Source organism: Rutidosis leptorrhynchoides, chromosome 7 (genome assembly GCF_046630445.1).
Source record: "Rutidosis leptorrhynchoides isolate AG116_Rl617_1_P2 chromosome 7, CSIRO_AGI_Rlap_v1, whole genome shotgun sequence".
In the NCBI taxonomy this organism is placed as follows: domain Eukaryota; kingdom Viridiplantae; phylum Streptophyta; class Magnoliopsida; order Asterales; family Asteraceae; genus Rutidosis; species Rutidosis leptorrhynchoides.
Genome location: NC_092339.1, coordinates 40,751,634 through 40,759,180, shown reverse-complemented (window position 1 = coordinate 40,759,180; position 7,547 = coordinate 40,751,634).

Here is a 7,547-nt window from a genome sequence, read left to right as displayed (position 1 = left end):
CACAAACAAGTGGACAAGTTGAAAATACCAACCGAGATTTAAAACGTATTCTAGAGAAAACCGTAGGATCAAATTCGAAGGAATGGTCCATGAAATTGGAGGATGCACTCTGGGCGTTTAGAACAGCCTACAAAACTCCAATTGGAACCACACCTTTTAGACTCGTTTACGGAAAAGCATGTCATCTTCCAGTAGAAATTGAACACAAAGCATTTTGGGCTTTGAAGACATTAATCTTGATTTGCATGAAGCCGGACGTCTACGGTTAAGTCAATTAAACGAATTAGAAGAATTAAGACATGAAGCATACGAAAATTCGTTAATCTATAAGGAAAGAACGAAGAAATGGCATGATAAAAGAATCAGAAGTTCAAAAGAATTTAAAGAAGGAGACAGAGTTCTTCTTTTCAATTCATGATTTAAGCTATTTTCTGGAAAATTGAAATCAAGATGGTCTGGACCATTCATAGTCAAAAGAGTTTTTCTATATGGAACAGTAGAATTAATAAATTCAAATGGAATTGAATTTATGGTTAATGGTCACAGAGTTAAACATTACATAGATAGTCCGATGGAAGTTGAAGATGAAGTTAATCACAATTTCGACACCACAGCTAACTAAGTGTGGGAAGGTTCGAATCTTTTTAAGGGTAATATGTATTTCTGTTAGAGTTAGATATTCTGTTTTCGTGTAGTTTCAGAAAATAGAATCCGAATGGTCTTTCCCTAGCAGACCCTAAAGAACTAATCTTCTCCCCCCATTCTGAATTTTTATTTTTTTAGGTTTTACGAGATGAAGAATTCCTTTGATCTGAACCATGGTCTAATGCTACACGCTATGATTACTAAACGTAATAATGACACACTCCCGAGTGAACTGGTATCCTTCATAAGAGGCAAAATGGACGGAGTAAGAAAAGAACTCAGGAAAGATCATCATAAGATACATTTTGGTAAAGGAAAATCAAAATCCGCAACAAAAAGAAGAGCACGACACCTTGAAAGATGTTATAAATGCGGAAAATGGTCACATGAAGGTAAATGTTCAAATAATCAAACATATTCAAATACCGAATTTGTTACTCTATGCAGAGAAGGACCGTTCATATGTTTAGAAGAAAAGATATTAAAGAATCGAGGTTATGCTTATGTAACTATGGAGAACCAAATCACACGACTCTCCTATGAGTCGGTTAAAGCAGGTCTCTGAGAATTCTCTCACAGGTAAGTATGTACAGTTTTTATTTTTATTTTTATCGCTTTTAACCTTTTAATAATAAACGCTGAATCGTTCGCTATAAAGTATTAAATTGGTATTCAATAAAATTAGGTATGCGTAACCAAAATTATTGATATCATACAAAAATTTATTACATCACTGCGAAATTTACCGTTTATTCTTATGGTATAAATATCTTTAATCAATCAACCCAAAATATTTCAGAAATTCGTCAGGAGTAAAACTAGGTTATGGAACCGAAATTACTTTACCGAAAAGAGGGGCGTATATTTTTGATAATATTTGATTGATTAAAGTGGTATAAAAGACCAAAAAGATTTTTAATTTTAATTTTTACCATGTTTTTAAAATTAATATATAAATATTAAATTAATATTGTAAACTTTTTAAAATCAATATATTTAAGTTTGTAAATATTTTAAAAATGAATATTTTTAATATAAGTTTGTATGTATAAAAACAAAAATATAATAAAAATTTGGTGTGAATTTTTAATTTTAATAATATAAATTTTTAATTTTATGCATTTTAAATTTAAGTTTGGTGTGAATTTAAAAACAAAAATTTACTTTATTTCACTAAGTTAAAAATTTGATATCTAAAAATTCGTCATGAGTTGAAAACTAGGTCATTGAACCGAAATTGCTTTACCCAAGAGAGGGACGAGAACTTTTATTATCATTATTTTTAATATTATTGAAATAAAGTATGGCAAAAACATTAAAAAAAACTCAAAAATCTTTGCTTTTAAAACCGCGCTTAAAAATGACAAATTTTAAACTTTTGTCGAGGGACGGACTAGCACAACGATCCGAAACGCCCTCACTCCTAAAAAGAAACAAAATTTTTAAAATTTATTAATTTATGTTTAAAAAGTATAAGGTTTTTATAAAATTAATAATAATAATAAAAAAAAACCCGGACCCCATGCGATCGCATGAGATTTACACTGAAACCTCATGTGGTCGCATGAGGCCTAAAATCTGGCCAGATACATAAGCAGATGAGCTGTTCTGTTCTTCCACAAACACACACACATATACACGAAACTCTCTCAAAAACACCTCAAAAATTCCCAAATTTTCACCAAAATTCATCAAATTTCGTCCTAAAATCAACTCTAATAATGCCTAGGTTCATATTTTTTTAGCAAGAAGGTAAAAATTACATCCCTAAACTCTTAAATTTCTTAGTTTTTGTGATAATTACCAATATTTTACCTAATTTGATTTTGTCAAATTCTAGTGTAATTAGAGTTAAATTGTTAGTATATTATATTATGCATGTATAACCTAGATTGATGATATTTAACATGATTTGAAGCCAAAAACTTCAAAATTTTTAGAAATCTAGGGTTTGTGTTCTTGAGCAATTTGAGGCTTTTTGATATAAACAGGTTATGGGCAATTTTTGTCATGAATTATTGCTAAATTAAGTAGTGTAACATGTTTAGGTAGCTAAATGATCCAAACTTTGATCCTAAACATGATTTTTGAGAATTAAAGTGGACTTTTTAGGTCTAAAATTCATGAACTTGATTAAATTGTTGTAAATGTCATTTGAAACTTGTTTAATTGCTAGTAATGGTTATTTTGACATGTTATTTAAGTAGAATGCTTATGAACTTTGTAAACATTTTCATATATGCTTATTTGAAAAAGTGTAGAATTGTAAAATTTGTGAAAATGTGTATAAGTTTAATTTTAATTGAACATGTTATTGTAATTGTTTCAAGTTGTTATTTTGCTAACACTAATGCATATTTGGATGCACAAATTTTGTGTTTAATGTGTTTTGCAGAAAAATACCGATATTGATGGTGCATCATCATCATCTAGACAACCTGCTCCAGAACCTGAACCAGAAATGCAATATGAGCCACAATATGAACCAGAACCTGAACAGGAGCAAAAACAGGAACAACAACAACAACCTAATCAACATGTACCATATTATGATCCGCAACTAGAATATGTTAATGCCTACGTACAATTTCCGATTCATCCGATAATAGCACACCCAACGATTCATGAAGAACAGTTGCATCCGAATTTGAGATTTGATCGAAGTTGGAGAGATTACCCGACGTACCAAAGTAACAAATACAAACTGGTAACGAAAAATGTAGAAGTGCCGAGGGTAATCGATTGGGAGCCTTTGGAAAGGGTCCAACTAGTTAACTCAGTTAGACTGCATAGGATCCAAAGGTATGTCAACTCTTCTTTTCCTGATTAGGAACATTTATTCACCATTCGTAGGCCTGTATATAAGGAATGGTGTGTTGAGCTTATGAGTACTATAGCGTTAAATGCGGATGTTGTTAGGTTAGATGATAGAAGTTTTCTTAGATTTTTACTTGGCCGTAGGATGTACAGAATGTCCATGCTGGACATGGCCAGGGCTTTACAGATTTACACTCCTGGTGAATTACTACTACCTGATTGTACAAATTTGATTTATCATGGGGAGCGGGTAGATAGAAATTTTGACGCGGACGCGTCTGGAGGTGTATGTCAGATTATAATGTTTTTACGCTGGGAGGAAGACACTCCTATTTAGATATTAACAAAGCAGAGCTACGTATTATACATAGATTTTTAGCTAATTCGATTACACAAAGAGGTAAAAACAAGGAGAAGATTACCTTACACGATTTATTTTACCTTAAGTGTATTCGAAATCCTAGAAGCTTTGTTAATATCCCCTACTGTGTTGGTTTTTATCTGTCCAAAGTAGTGGCAGGAATACAGTACAGGGGGAGTAATAGTAGGAGGTATTTTTGTTACTCTCATTGGAGAGTATTTGGGTGTAGATAGGGATCAAGGGGTTCCACTTATAGTATGTAGGGAACATGATGATACTTTAGGATTGAAGGTCTATCAGGGTGCTAAGGTATTAAAGAGCAGACGCAATCAGGCAGTACCATATGATGGTAATCATCCACAGGTAGAGAGAGGTTCAGATGAGGAAATGGAGGAAGCAGATGACATTAGGGATGTCATTAGGGAGGCTATGATTGACGTCTACCAGTGTATAGATGAGGTAGAAATGACAAACCAGGATAGACATAGTCGGTACGAGCAGTGAAAAGCTGAAAATGTGTACGAGTATTCCAGGCAACAACAGCATGATAGATGGCACTATCATCAGCATCAGATCATGAGCCAGCTATCATCTCAGGTACCAAATAACTACGTACCGACCCGACCTGCTTACTATCCTCCACACCAGCCCGATATGCGACCACCATTTACTCTCTACGACCCTAACCAGGCCTATCAGTACACCTATAACCAACCATGGAACCCGCCCGACCACATGAACTGGAACCCCTATCCAGATTGATATAGTTCCGTTGGTGATTTCTATAATTTTTATCTTTTTATTATTTTTATCTATTTATGTTTAAACATATAATATTGTGATACTTTTATGTAAGTTTTAACATTTTTATTATTTTGTACTAATATTTCATATTTGATTTGAAAGTGGGATGTTAAGTCCCATTTCAAATTACCATGCATGTTTATATTTGTATTGTATGTATTTTATTTTATGTACACAACAGGGTAAAACAGTGCATTTTCAAATACTGGCATTAAGTTCAGCAAAAGCTACTAATTTTGACGACAAAACAAAAAACAAATGTGATGTAACAACAAGACGGAATGAACAAATGATGTGCACCATTTATCATTCAACAAACAAATGCCAATATGTTTGGAAACTTTAGTAAAATTTAATCATTTTTCTACGCTAATCACCCTCAATAATTTAAACTGTTACTGATTTTTTGCAAAAGAGGGCATTGCAAGATCTTAAGTGTGGGAAGGGGTTAAATTCTTTCGGATTTTTAAAATTTTTTTGACTTAAACACTTGGTTACCGTTAAAAATACTAGTAACGCAGTAGCTGTATTAGAATCTAGTGCTCTCTGATAATAAAGAACAGTCCTAGTCTTATATACTGACTACCCAATTCTAGTAAAATTTTTCAAAATTTTCAATTAAATGAACTCAAAATCATGTTTATACATATTTATGAGCGATAAAACTAGGTGTTAACACCGAAATTATTGTTACCTCGGAAAAGACATAAATTGAGAAACAACCCAAAATGTTAGAATTCATTTAAAATAGAATAGAGGACAATAAAAAGGCAAAGAAAGGAAAATAAAAAGCCAAGTGTGGGAAAAATTTACCAAGTTATTTAAAACATATATCACATATTTTTGTACAGATAATTGAAGATACTTTTAGTTTGGACAAAATTAACCGTTTTACCCGGTAAATTGTAATATATTTGAAAGAAAGATGGATCTACACGATGAATCAATTCCATTATTAAAAGGAAGTAAAGTCTTCCGAGAGAAAAATACACACGCTTCTTGATTTAGGTCAGGAGGTTGTCGTCCAGACCAGTTGTAGAGTCTACGAAAAACCTTGAAAAGTTTTCTCAAAAATTAGCTGGAAATCCACTGACCTCAGCATCAAACAGGGTTGCCAAGTGGTCAGACTTATCCTAACCATGAGAGGATCTGTCTCGTACAATGGGGGCACCGTGCAAATTAGCTTAGAAGACTAATGAATCAGATCCCCAGAAAGGATAATCTCCTTAAAGATCAAAAATCAACTTTTAAAACTGATATTACTCAATCCTTGAGATTGACCTTAAAGATTGAGAATTACAAACTCATGGAATTCGATGATATCTAAACTCGAGCTTGAACGAGAAAATATTTTGATAAAAATTACAAACCGATTTGTTTTCTGAAAACCCATTTTTAATGCGTTCATTACCATTGAACGTAAAATTCTAGGAATTCACCTAGAATTCATTAGGTCACCTGAACCAAATAGGGTTTCAACCATAAGAACGGTGGTTGCATAGCATGGTCGAAGACAGGACCTTGTGCCAGACCTAAAAACTATAGGGTGATCTTTACTATTGCTCTTACAAAGGATAGTAATTGCATCCGACACGTTATAGACCATAATTAAAAGCATGTCACGGTACATTGCCTTAACAGTTGCTTGTTCAACGCTTTCCTTTACAACCGAACGATAGTTTACCAAAAGGTAATATACGGAGCAAGTAAACTGGACGTGTTGCTTTCCCAATACAAGGTTAGCAAGTGGGTGACACAAAACCGCAAGTTTTGAGCTAAAATTTTCAAATCTGAAACCCACCAAACCCACAAAAACAATTTGCAAACACTGGTGAAGGGTTATTCCGGAAAACTTATCTTGGGTAAAAGCTAGATTAAATTTTCAAAAGATCAAATGTTTTCATAAAGATCTAATTTCCTTAAGGATCTAAATTTTCATAGTCATGTGGAACTGTAAACCACAACGTTACTATAATTGTTTATACCGCCGTATAGAAATCACTGATGTACAAAGTGTGAAGAATAAAGAAGTGATTGTAGTATTTTTATTTCAATACTATATTGCTTGAGGACAAGCAACGCTCAAGTGTGGGAATATTTGATAATGCTAAAAATGAACATATATTTCATAGCATTATCCCTCAAGAAAGACAAGCTTTTAGTTGCAATTGTTCTATTTACAAGTGATATTCGTTTGTATAATAAAAGGTGAAGATAAAAGACAGATTCGACGAATTGAAGACGCAAACGACCAAAAAGTTCAAAAGTACAAAGTACAATCCAAGAGGTTCAAATTATTGATGAGAAACGTCTAAAAAGTTACAAGAGTACAAGCTGCAAAACGCAAAATACAAGATATTAAATTGTACGAAAGGACGTTCGAAAATCCGGAACCAGGACCAGAGTCAACTCTCAACGCTCGACGCAACGGACTAAAAATTACAAGTCAACTATGCACATGAATATAATATAATATATAATTAATTCTTAAAATTATATATATATTATATTATTTAATAAAACCGTCGGCAAGAAGCAAACAAAGGAATATGAGCAGGAATCCCATGCCATGCGATCGCATGGCCCGAAGGCACAAATTCCATGCGATCGCATGGAGCAAAAAGATTGGCCACATCTATAAATTTCGCAGTTTTCAGCCGATTTATACACACTTTTTCTCTCCTCTCTATCTCTCTGTAATATATATATATATATATATATATATATATATATATATATATATATATATATATATATACATATATATACATATATATATATATATATTATAATTTTAATTTAATAATAAGAAGGGTATGTTAGCGAATGTTGTAAGGGTGTAAGTCGAAATTCTGTCCGTGTAACGCTACGCTATTATTAATCATTATAAGTTATGTACAACCTTTTTAAATTAATGTCT